The sequence below is a fragment of the Coloeus monedula genome (genome assembly GCF_965178545.1).
Source record: "Coloeus monedula genome assembly, chromosome: 4".
Lineage (NCBI taxonomy): Eukaryota > Metazoa > Chordata > Aves > Passeriformes > Corvidae > Coloeus > Coloeus monedula.
This window is the reverse complement of record NC_138784.1, coordinates 62,257,478-62,270,731: the sequence shown is the minus strand read 5'-3', so window position 1 is coordinate 62,270,731 and position 13,254 is coordinate 62,257,478.

Genomic DNA, 13,254 nt, shown 5'->3' with positions numbered 1-13,254 from the left:
GCTGCAGCTTGAGTTGGAAAGTCTGCACCACCCAGACCACCCTGGGTCCTGATGGGCTCTGAGCAGCCCAGGGTGGGAAGAGATCTCCTGCTGTTAATGCTGGCAAGCCTGAAAACCATCCTGCCGCATCTCTTGGGTGTGAAGACAGGCTTTGCCAAAAGGATTCCCATCTCCACAAGAACCACTCTGCCTTCCTCATGTACTTTAAGATGTTCCTTTAAGTTTCTAGAACAATTTTCTTCCACTTGAAGGTAAGTATTAGTTAATTCTAAGCGACTGGGTTTTGTTCTAATGACTAAACTCCAACTCTCTATAATGAGACATACCAGCAATTGATATAAATTATCAGGGTGAAGCAGAGGAGACAGGGCACATTTAGGAGAGTGCAGGTGGAAATGCAGATGAATGAGATGGCTGAAGTAACCAGGAGAGCCAGTTTGCTGGGGAGACTGATAGGATGCAAGAAAATACGAATTAACCTATGGAGGGACTTGGCTGTGTGCTCCTGAGGGGTTTTCTGTACCTGCAGCCAGGCACGTGTGTGGGAGGTGAGTCCAGAGCCCCAACCTGGCATCAGCCCCCACAGGGTCCTGCAACACCTTCATATGCAAGCAGGGCATGAGGGCCAGGGCCAGGGAGGATGGCCTGACCGCTTTCCTTATGCCCCCAGCTGAGGTCTCACCATGGCACAGAGGGCTGCCTGTGTGCTCTTGGGGAAGGGTGGCCCTTCTGCAAGCCTCCTTTGGAGGGCTCAGCCATCAGCCTCACTGAAGAAGAGGAGCAGGGAGATGTACCCACCACCCTGCTCCTAGCCTTTCTCCTCCTGTCAACCTACAGGACAGCAGAAACAGCTGAGCACTAGTTCTGGGCTGGAAAGAGATGATTTTGGGCTTGATTTAGTCATATGAGCTTAAAAATTTCTTCAAGACAGCAGACATGTCTTCTCTTGCTAACTGCTTACACATTGGAAAATGAAACTTTGTTGTCTATTGTCATACATGAAATCCCTATTTGTGCTTGGTCTTTGCATATTAAGTGCTTTAAATAATTAATTTTGAGTTAATTATTTTTAAATTGAATGTTACAATTAACCCATCAGCCCAGGTACAAAAATCCAGTTCCATTATCAGTGTTTCTATTTGTTTAAAGTTTATTAATAGAGTTGCACCCTTCCCAGTTAAAATTTTCCCAGTTAAAAATCACAAACTTGCCCCTTTTCAAGCTACAAACCACTGGTACACCATAAGAGTTACCTTTCCTGTGTTTACTTTTACAAGTGTTCTGAGGTGTGTTGGATGTATTTTAATACTTTTTGTAGGTGTTTCACTTGCATTTTGATTCCAAGGCCAAAACCCCCCCACCCAGTCTTAATAGCCAGCAGCTATTTTTAGCTACAGAGCCATTACTCTGCAGGCAAGTTCCATGGCAACCTGAATACCTGAATTTTAATGAAGGTATTGTATTCCCTTATCTCTAACTGATACCACCCCCCCTTGACAACGATGAGCCATTGGTGGACGGAGATGATCCATCAAAGGGAAAGCACCAATCGCCTTGGACCGAAGGGGCGGGCTGTGGGCGGATTGGGGGCGGAGCAAAAACTATAAAAAGGACGAAGCCGAGAGGCGGGCTCTCTTCTCTCTTCCCCTCTTGCTCTCTCCAGACTAGCTGTGGGAGACATCGGTGCTGGGCATTAAAAGCCTTACCCCTTTTAAGGGGCTTTTAGTAATTTTTTTAAGTCAACCCAGCACTGCAAGTTTTTTTCTCTACCTGAGGTCTAGTGCTGTCTCAGCCAGAAGATCTCAAATCCCTGCGCTCCTGGGGCATACCATCTACCGAGCCATAGGATCCCAAATTTTTATATTTTTCTGATTTCTGTAATTTTTCAATTTTTTCTGTTTTCAATAAATTAATCTTTTTAAGAGTTGTCTCATTTCTCACATCTATACACGAGGCCATTGAAGGGCAAGATTTTTCCGAACTGGTGTAACCCAATTGCAGAACATTGTACTCAGCCTTGACTGCCTTGTGCACCACAGAGCATTTTGTTAATATTTAAACTCAGTCTTTTGAGTCATCCCAGAAACCATGGTAAGGATTTGGAATTTAGGCAGGTTGTGTAAGCAAGACCCTGGTCGGTCCGAGCTGCAGAATGGCAGCACTCACATGCACTCCTGCCTGCCAGCAGCTTGGAAGGTGCACAGGGTGAAGTCACAGCAGGGGAACCAGGCTTGTCCTAGGGAGCTGCAGTCAGCACAGCATTCTGGTAAAGCTGGCACATGAGAACTGACCTTCACAGCCTCCCCAGGAGAGTGTGGAGAGCCTTGCCAGGAAGGAACACTGGGGTGCAAACAGGAGCCCAGCACATGCTGTACCATGGCTGCAACCTCCTTGTCTTTGTCTCCACCATTAGGGAGCAGTGGAAGTAGCATGGGGGGCCAGAGACTCAGCTGGGGATGCAGAGGGGAGAAACTCTGATGGAGGGCTAAGGATGGAGTGCTAAGATTACACATGGTTGTGGAAGACCATCTGTGACATCCTATGACCTCATGTACCTTGTACTCAAAAAAACCCCAAACTCCTCAGAGAGGATGAGAGCATGATGTCTGTGGCAGAGGAATGAGGTGCCAGCAAAATGTGTAGAAAGCATAAATTACGTGTGCAGAGTAGGGGCTGTCTCCTTAAGACACCAACAAATTCTTGTCTAAATTTTCAGCAGGAGAGATTCAGAGATGACTACCCCAGGCACCCTGCTCTGATTGATGCAGCTACAAAGCCCTGTTTTTCTTAAGAATCAATATGTAAAGCTCTCTCCTCAGTTCCCGGACACACATGTACCTATGTCTGCCTATGCCAGAGTATTTATGTATATGTGTATGCAAATAAACACTAAAAATAATTCCAATTCAACCATTAAACAAAGTTAACAACAATGCAAACACAATGATTAGACTGTCCTGGTCATACAGGAAAATGAGTTGGGGCTCTTGGGACCACTGTAAACCATTCTTTTTACATAAATTGACATTTTATGATATTGAGATATAGTATTTTTCCCTGACAATCTAAGAATATATGACATGAAATGCCATTAAGTCTTTTATTCCTGGTTAGCATTTGAAAACTGATCCGAAATACAATTTTTACTCAAGCATTATTTATTAATGTTCACCTGTGCTGGTAACCCTTACACTCTATCTGAAGACAAACTGTTTGTAAATATACCTCTTATTTAATGATTCCAATTTTTGAAGATAATACTTCAATTAGAGGAACAGTACCTTGATTAGAAGAATAATTAATGCTTGCTTAAGTGCCATTTTTATTACTACTGCCTCATTCTACAGTTAAACATTACCTGAGGTATCTCATTATTAATGTGTTAATGATATAAGGACACTTGTCACTTTTTAGGACCTTCCACTCAAGATTCTTGAATTGCTTTATGACTGTTAGTGCAACCCTATAAATAACTTTCCTTAGTAGACAAACATCTGATAGTTGCTTTACGTAAAATAAACTGACACATGTAAAATTTACTCAGTGCCATATCAAAGGATGTTGTATTGATAGCTATTTTTGAAACTTCCTTTGCAAGGATATCTTGTCCTGTGCTAGCCCAATGCAGCTCTTGTTAGAGGCAGATACCAGCTCATGGCAGTTGACATTGTTCTGGAATTAAAATGACCTTGCCTGGGAGAAGCCTTCTGAAAGCCCAACCAAACTTTGAATTATTTCAAGGGGGAAAATAGTGTCCTTATATTCTCTCTCACTTCTGCTTTGAGTCTGTGGCAGATCCTTCAGACTATTCCAGGTCTTAAAATCCCTTGATTGAAAAGCCTTGCCCCAGAAACCCGCTCCTGCCTTCAGGCATGGAAGCAAGCTGTGAAAAGAAGAATGGGGATGTTGCAGGCTCTTGCTGGCTTAAGAACTATTGTTCTGGTGTCACAGTCATAGTAGGGCTGGATTACTGATATGATTTTCCATCTTCCTCACTACCAACAAGCTCAAAATCACCACCGTGTCACTCAGGAGTCTGCGTTGATTTGCTCTGTGACTGATTAGCTGGCACAGGGCAGGCAGCCGTGTCCTTGCGTGGGTTGTGCCTCACCTGGGTGACCTGGGTGTTCAGGTCCTATTGTTTGTGTGCTGCCGTTCACAAGGATGTCTTGTCACGTGTCTTCCTTAATTGTTTCCCAACAATGTCTCCTTAATCCATTTTAGTTATTGACTAGGCCACCAGCAAGAATACCAGAACTTCAAGAACTGTGGTTGATGTTGTTTGGGAGGCCTGTGAGGGGCATTGCAGGTATTGGTTATTAGCTTGTTAGACATTAAAATGACTGTGCTCCACAAATATGTTAAGAATGCAGCCAAACAAAAGCCTCATGTATCTCTGTGCAAAGGACACCCTGAGGAGCAGTTCCTGGTCTCCCGGGCTCTCAATATTAGAAAAAAGAAAAAAAAAAAGGGCAAATTAAACTAGAGAGAACAAAATTCAAAACCAAAAAGGGAATCCTTTTTCTCTGAGTGCCCAACTCAGGGTGATGTTCCTACCCTACAATGTCATTGAGGCCGGTAGTCCAACAGGAATTTAGCAAGCAAGTATTGACTGCCCCACTTCACAGCTGCACTGCTCCATGCTGTGCTGCAGGTCTTTGCAATAAAACCCCATGCATAAAATCTGCTTCAGGATAAATTTTGGGATGGTTTCAAACGAAATGGTTCAGGTATTTCTAAGAATATGACAAAGGAAAAGTGCCTTCCTTTTCTGCCAGCTTTTATTTGTGAAATATCCACTATCCAACTTACTCCACTTGCTCCATGCTGTGAGCCTCAAGGCTGCAGACCTGCTGAGGAGAAACCAAAAAGAAGTCAGGTATTTGATCTCCTGATTTCTTATCATCACTTTGTAAAAGCACCCAGAAACAAACGCTAGTTAAAGTAAACTGTTAAGATTGCAAAATAAAGCATCCCAAATTAGGACATGACCGAATTTGGGTGTTTTACGTGAATGTGTATTGGCTATAGACAGTAACTGCAGGATCTCACGGCTGTGCCCCATGGGAGCCTTGCCTCTTCCAGATCAAAAGAAGAGAGATGGATTGAGTTGCACATGGAATAAAGCTGATGTAGATGGCTCATAGGTGAACTGGTCACAGTCTGCTGTCTTTATGAAAAAGTTCCAGGCTGTGAAGAGCCCATCTTCCCATGGTGTGCTCTACTGGAGGTGCTTTGTGAGTATCTGTCACTCCAACTGTCTGCAAAGCCACTCCACAGAAGTCTCACAGATGCAGGCGTTGCTTTTGCAGACATTCAAAGTCCAGTGATTGGACTCCTATCCTTGATGTCTAATGGTAGGTGCCGCTACAGAGAAGTTTGAGAAAGTTAGAGGGCTTCAGGACCAGAAGAAGAATTTCCAACTTGTGTCTGCTTTGGGTTGTGAAAGAGCACTGTGAATTCTGACACACTTTTTGCTGAGCTGAAAATAGACTCCTAGATCAGCTCAGTCAGGGAAGCTGGAGTGATCTAAGGGGTCGTGGGTGCCCACAGGGAGGCCCTGCTCCCCCCTCCAGCACCCTGACATCTCTGCTGTGCATTGCATGTCTGTTCTGTGCCTTGCAGCAGAGGTGCTAATGTGTAACTTGATGAGGAACAGCTGGAAAAGGAACAGTAAGAAGACAGGAAAGAGTGGCAATTTGGCAACTACCAGTGAAGACTGACACTCTGAGTCTGCTCTGCAATTTTCCAAGTAAACCTTCTAGCTTTCCCTGTAGTGTAGTCACATCACAGTTTTACAGCATAAATCAAGTTGGAGGAGCAATAGCAAAGCAGAAGTTTGAAATGGATCTCTGCTACAAGGCTGCCCCCAAAATCACTGTACATGGAGTTTGTGGTGGCAACACAGCACACAGCCCATAACCCCAAACAATCCCCTGCCTTGGTGCCTTTCAGAGTTTTCAAGTTCTCTCAGCTTCCACTGGAGGAGAGAAGTAATTTTAGAGTCAAGTAGAGTAACTATGTTTCAACCACAGGCTTGGGCAATCTGGCATTGGCCTACAGCACAGTTACTTTAAATTTAGTTCTAAATGCAAAAAGAGGCCGGTCACCTCAGAGGCTGCTGCAGCAAGAGAAATTGTCGTAGTAATACCTCCAATGAGCCATGAAAACATTCCTCTAGAACAAACAGGTAGAGAAGGTACCTTGACTTTAACCCATGTTTTAACCCGTGCTGAATTAATGTCTGAATATTGCCATGTTTATAAGGGCATTTGAGGGAGAAAAAAATCTCAGAAATAGATTTCTTAATCCTGCAGAAGCAGTAGATCTTGAGCCCTCACAGGGTCTGACAGTGTACTTTAGGCTACCGCTTGGTGACATTGGGATATTGAAGCATCTGGTATCCCAGCAGGGCAGTAAGGACAAATCTGCCCAGCAGTTGGCACAGGAGCATTACCTTTCTGGGTACTGCTTCTTTGATTTTACTTGAAATCAGCCTCAAAGATCGTGGAAGATCCACAGACATCCTTTTCCAAAGAAGCCAAGCCTTGCTGAGCTTATCCAGGCATTCCTATCACTCTGAAACTATGTTTAGGAGTATGGCAGCACTTCACTCTTACTCACGTAGGCATACCTGAACTGGATGAAACTGGTTAATTTAGATGCTGATAACAGAAAACACTCTGGTTTGACTTGCACCTGGTTGCATATAAACTGTTCCACATTCTCTTTTCTGTAGTTGCTGGGTTCTTGTATCTATTTTTTTCATTATTATTGTTATTTTTATTTTTGTAATTTTTTCATTTTACTGTCTCCCTGGCTCACTTCTGACTGTGCTTTAGCCTTCCTCCAGTGCTGAAAAGTTGTCTGCAAGCCCATGAACCTGGATACAAGGAGACTTCCCTACTGGAGAAGTCACAGGGATAGCACAGAAGGTCTGTTCAGGCTCCTGAGGAACTGGATCCAGGACTATTGGTAGTAGAAGCATATTTGAACAGGTGTCCAGGTCAGGATTGGGAAAAGTGACTAAATTCAAGCATATGAAGTGCTTTCTAGAACACAGTCTAGAGTGAAAGACCCAATGCACAACCGGTTGGGCTGAAGTAGGGTGAATCAAGAGGTCAGGAGCGCAGCCTGGCTGCAGGCAGGCGCATGCAGTACCCCAGACTGCATTCCCAGGGCTTTCCCTTGCTGTAGGGCTGGGACCTACCTTCTTCTCACTCCTGCCATCCCAGCACAGGCTGCTGTCTTGCACTGAAAGTTGGAGACCCTAAACAGAGGAAAAAATACCCCAACTTTCCAGACAGCTCCTAGCTCATCTCCATGATAATGTGTTAATGGCAATTAATGAGAACCTGTGTTAAGATATAGAACAGAAAAAAAGGTGAAGTTCACATCTTTGCATTCAGTCATTATTCAGGCTGCTGTGGAGGAATATTAATTAACATTAGGTATCTAGTAAATCTCTAAAGATAGTCCTGTGTCTAGTTTAGAATAATTATATTATTATTGTTGTACTGTCCTTTTGTGGCATCAGTATGAGAAATCTATCAGAACCATCATCTCTGCCATGTTTGCACTTTTTAAGTGTAGGTTGTGAGCCAGTACGTGATTTGGAGTCTCTCTCTACAGTGCTCTTTCAGTGCCATTTCTAACTTTTGGACATGGATTTATTTTATTTGAACACCTGGAGCTTCCTCCTGCATTCTCATTGGGAGCATCTACATCAGTGTGTTGATTCAGAAAGCAAGTCCACTTTTTCAGCAAATCGCTTGATCATTTCCCATTTTTCTGCTTTGGGTTGCATGAACAGCCTCAAACTGCATGAACCGGATTCCCAGGGATGGGAATGAATGGGAAAATGTGCTCCAGGTGTCCATACAGAAGCAGCTGCAAAGGGGAGTTCAATAGTTAGGTACAGTTCATCCAAAATAAAGAACACAGAAATGTGGATTTCAGGTTCTCGGCACCAACTGCTTTGCTATACGAATCCACTCCTGTTTGCAGTATGTTGTAGTTTAAACCCAGCCAGCAGCTAAGCCCCACTCAGCCACTTGATCACTCCTCCATCTAGTGGGATGCTGGAAGCATAGAAGTGTGAAAGTTTCTGGGTTGAGATAGACAGATTAATAGGTGATGCAAAAGCTGCACACACAAGCAAAGGAAAACAAGGAATTAATTCACCATTTCCTGTGGGCAGGCAGGTGTTCAGCTATTCCCAGAAAAGCAGGACTCCATCACATGTAACACTTACTGGGGGTGACAAATGGCATCACTCTAAATGTCCCATTTTTCTCCTTCTTCCCCCAGCTTTTATTGCTGAACACAACCCCAACCCCATATGGTATGAAGGATTCCTTTGGTCAGTTGTGGTCAGCTGTCCCAGCCATGTCTTTCCAGCTCCTTGTGTATTCCCAGCCTCCTTGCTGGTGAGGTGTTCTGAGAAATAGAAAGGGCCTTGATGCTGTGAAAGCACAGCTCAGCAATAAAGAAAACATCCTTGTGTTATCAGCAGTGTTTCAAGCACAAATCCAAAACATAGCCCCATATGCTTGTATGTATTATGTACTATGAAAAAACTCTTTTCCAGCCAAAACCACTACAATGTACTACATGTTAAACTAGAGGTACCTCTTGCCTCTGTGCTTGTTCACTTTGTCAAGCAAGTCAGGCTGGTTTGATTTGGTTCAACCCTCATTTTTCTCCTGTATCTTTCTTTTTCTGTCCTTCCTTTTCGTATACTTTTGCACAAGTAGTTTCAGGCAACATTTGGCTTGATGTTGTTTTACTACCTGAAACTTACATTTCTTCATTGCTGAAACACGAACCCTTAGGGTAGAGAATGGTCATAAATCATGCTAGATTGTCTGAATATTTAACCTCTTCTTTCTCTATCCTATACATCCTTACAAAAATGTGTATATAAAGTTTCTGCTTATAAACTGCAGGTAAAGGCTCCTAGGTTGGCAGGACTTGATGAAATACATCCTGGACTCAGAGAAGCAACCTCTGACTCTTTTCAGAGACCTGGACTCAGTCTTGCTGAGTGTGAAAGGATTTACTTTATTTTTAACTGAAAGAGAAAGAGAACCAAGGGAATACGAGACTAATTTAACACTTCTATGTAAATTTTAGCACCTTTAAGACAATAAAGAGATAAGCAAGGTTGAACAGACATTTTATAAGAACAAATTGTATCCAACTGATAAAATGTTCTCTTTGACAGAGTAACCAGCCCAGGGTAGATCCAAAATAGATGTGAAATTTTCTGATGCTGATGATACTAGGGTGGGGGAATAGTGAAATTTTAGCACCTTTAAGACAGTAAAAGATAAGCAAGGCTGAAGAGACATTTTATAAGAACAAATTGTACCCAGATGATAAAATATTCTCTCTGACAGAGTAACTAGCCCAGGGTAGAGCCAAAGTAGATGTGAAATTTTCTAAGGATGATGACACTAGAGTGGAGGAACAGGTAGACAGCAGCATTCTAAAATCTCCTTGGGACTCCTGAAGAGCAGGTTAGATAGTCTTGTGGATGGCTGGACAGGTGCTCAGAAAAAGGGCACAGCATCTGTGCTCCAACTTGTGCCTGTTCCCTTTATGCCTGTATTTTCTTGCTTTGGGGAGCCAATATTGGATGCAGACCTTTAGACGCAGACCTGCTGGCTCATGCAGCTGTTGGCCTTCATTGCTGCCAGGGCACACTGCTGGCTCATGGTCAGCTTGGTGTCCACCAGTCCCATTTCTCCAGAGCAAGATCACTTTCTTGCCGGCTGGAACTCAGCCCCCACTGTGGCATGGAGTTGGTGCCTTCCAGAAGCACAGCTTTGTTCTAACATCTTATATTAACAGATTAGCACACAGTATCACAAGCAAACAGTAATGTTAATGTAACCAACCTTTATCAATTACAGTTCTTAAAGGGCAAACTGCAGATTAGCATGGGGCATGCACTTTGATTTTCATGGTGTCAGTTGATTTGCTGTCCTAGATCAGGACATTCTCTCATCCAGATGCTGTACAGTGCTTACAGCCTTAACACTGCAGTGAACTAGGTTGCAGGAATTACACTGTGTTTATCACCCTGTTATCACTGAGAAACTTCCAGACTGTACAATATCATTATGCTTCAGGGAGAACTTTGACTTTCATAAAGCCAAGATGACCTAACAATGGGAATTTATTACTTCAAAGATTTTCTATAGGAGCAAAGAAATTGTCACTGGTTTCTGGTGCAAAATTTCCTGTTAGCCACAACTTCCTCCTGCTTGTTCAGGGGGTTTAAAGGTCAGGTCCTGAATTAGGAGAGCAGAGCACGAGAAAACCTATCCCCAGAGGTGAAGTGTACCACTTCTTTGATGTATTACATATCTCTTGAGGGGAGTCTGTGAGTGAATTGTGCGTCTGACAGAGCTTTTGGAATTGAAGAAAATGAAATAGTGCACAGTTGCTGCATTTTTAATGGCCTTGTTTGAGGACAAGTTGAGATTTTAGTTAACATGAAAACTTGTGTGGAAACTTTCCACCTCAGTTTACATTTACATGTTTTCCAACAATAGAACAAATTGATTTTACATGTGTCTAAGAAATAGAAAATATTTGTAGGTTTTGGTTTGATTTTTATTGCAAAGCTGAAAATGTAACTAGAAGCTTAAAACAAATGAAAGTGGGGTTTTTTTTGCTTTACATGTAAAAATAAAGCAGCACTTTATGATCAGCTCTGGTATGAATGCTTATAAAGAACTTTAAATTGGCATGATATATTGAGCACAGAAAAATGGAAACAACAGTCATATAGCATTCTAATTCTTATTGCAAAGACCTTGAATGATAGGCACTGAGCAATTTTATTCTGCAGTGAATCATTTTTTGCGTAACCTTCTAGAAAGAACACTGACGTTTTTCCCATGAACAAACAAGGCTTTCATATACCGCATTGGCCTCATCCATAATCTCCTTTCTAATTAAGTCACAGATTTTCACAAGTGTAATGTGCAGGGAACAGAATTTTACAAGGTACAAGAAGTTACTGATATGCAAAGCACTCACTGCTATTGCAAAATAATTGCTACCCAGAAGAAAGTCAGATGGAAGAAAATTGGAGGGAAGGACACCATACACAGACCTCCCACTGTCTTTCTGCAGCACAAACTTGATACATCAAGTTAAGCAAACTGATGACTAAAGGGAGGTTCATCTCTGCCTCCTTTGAGGGGCAGCAACACAGTTGTGTCCCAGGGATACCAAGGGCAGGAGCCAATGGAACAGCCTGAGATGCCCAAGTTCTCCAGGCCTCTGGAGGCCTTCCTTCATTAATGGGGTGAGCTTTTTTCTCATCAGCTTTGACTGTATCAAAGTTAGATGTTTAGAGTAGGTCACCTGTGTCCCCTCTCTGCTCAGCATATGGCAGCAGATTGGAGGGCAATCCTTGACACCCACCTTGGGACAGGATGAATGACCCTCTCAATTTGCCAGTGTTTCTGCGTGTCCCATAGAAGCCCAGAAGACAAGCTCTCTAGTAGACCTGCTAAACCAGATGTCCAACCCTGACAGCTGCAGTAAGTGCCGCAATGATTGCTCGCTTTCCCTGTGTAGTTAAAGGAACCCTCGAAGGCCCCAAGGAAGATCGTCTTGGCCTTGGTGCATGCATATAAGACAGGCAGATAGAATCTCCTGGGTGCTTATTTCGAGGGACATCTGCTGACCATGCAGGGAATTTGGATACTTGCTTTAGGACGATGGCTTCTCTAGGTGCCTAACATTTAAATGCAAAGAAGTGTCACTCCCTCAGGTGAGGGAGCTGGATTCCACCTCACACACGAGCTACTGCCAGGAGCAGGGTGCTGAGTGTTTAACCATGGTATGTGGTATATCTTCAGTATGTAATGGTTCAGCTTGTGCCCTTTTCTGCAGTCACCAGGTGGTGCAAGAGAACCCAAACGTGTCCTGTCACCAGCACTAGCTCTGGTGTCCTTTGTAGGGTCTGCGACTGATCTTCTCTTTGGCTTGAAAATACATCAAGCTCCCCAACCCCTTCTTGCTTACATGTGCTCCTTTAGAGCTCCAACTGGCAGAGGAATGTCCTGACTGCTTAACTCTCCTGCTAGCATCTGGGAGCCACAGATCTTTGTAAAATACCTGCACAGCAGAGCACATACCAGGTCTCCTGATACGCTTTGTCTTGCCTTTACCATGAACCTGAGGTATGCTGCTATTTTGCATCTGGCGCAGTTTCACTCGCCTTCTTTTCTATTTATCCCACATATTTATGCAAAACCTCAAGCAGAGATCATTGACTTGCTGTAGCTTTCTCAGCACTTCTCACCTTGCTTTACTGCCTGAGTGATAGGAAGCTTTTCTATGCAGAGCAGTAAACTGAGCAGTCTGGAAAGCGGTACAGGGCCCTGCTTTGAACAAGGGTGCAGACTCTTTCTGGATATACTTTGCCCTGCCTGTCACAAAGAGAGGATTTACCAAAGAGAGGAGGAATAATCTGAAAATGTGTTTTCTTAATTACAGCTTTGCAAGGGTACAAGACACTGATAGCCACCATCCAATCCTTGAATGGAATGTGGTAGATATTTTAGTTCTGTTTTCTCAAGTAAGATCCAGTGTAATAGTCTGTCTAGATTGATAATCTTGATTTGTACAAATAAACATGTGTGCATAGGTAAGTATGTAAAATTTCAATGCTTAATGCAAGAAAATATTCAGTATTTCAAAGAAATAAAATGTTCTACTTCTAACACATCCTTGGAGCTCTGTTAATCTATGCAGCCTTATTGCCCTCTGCTGACTTCAGCCTGTTGGCAACTTTCCTCTGGCTCCAAGTCAGAGCTGACTCTTATTCTCAGAGCAAATAACCATGACACAGTTTTTTTCCTGACACAGAACTGCAGAATGGTTGAGGTTAGAAGGGACCTCTGGAGATATCTGATCCAACCCTCTTCTCAAGCAGGGCTGCCTAGAGCTGGTGTCCCAGCACTATGTATGGATGACTTGTGAGAATCCCCAAGGAGAGAGATTCCAGAACCTTTCCGGGCAGCCTGTACCCTCACCCTCACAGTAAAATAAGTGTTTGGAAGGAAGCCGCTGTGTTTCACTTTGTGCTCGCTATCTCTGGTCCTGGGCAAGCTGACAAGAGCCCATCTCCATCCTCTGTGCACCCTCACTTCAGGTATCTGTATACCTTGATGAGATCTGAGATCCCCCAGAGCCTTCTCTTCTCCAGGCTGAAGAGTCCCAGCTCAC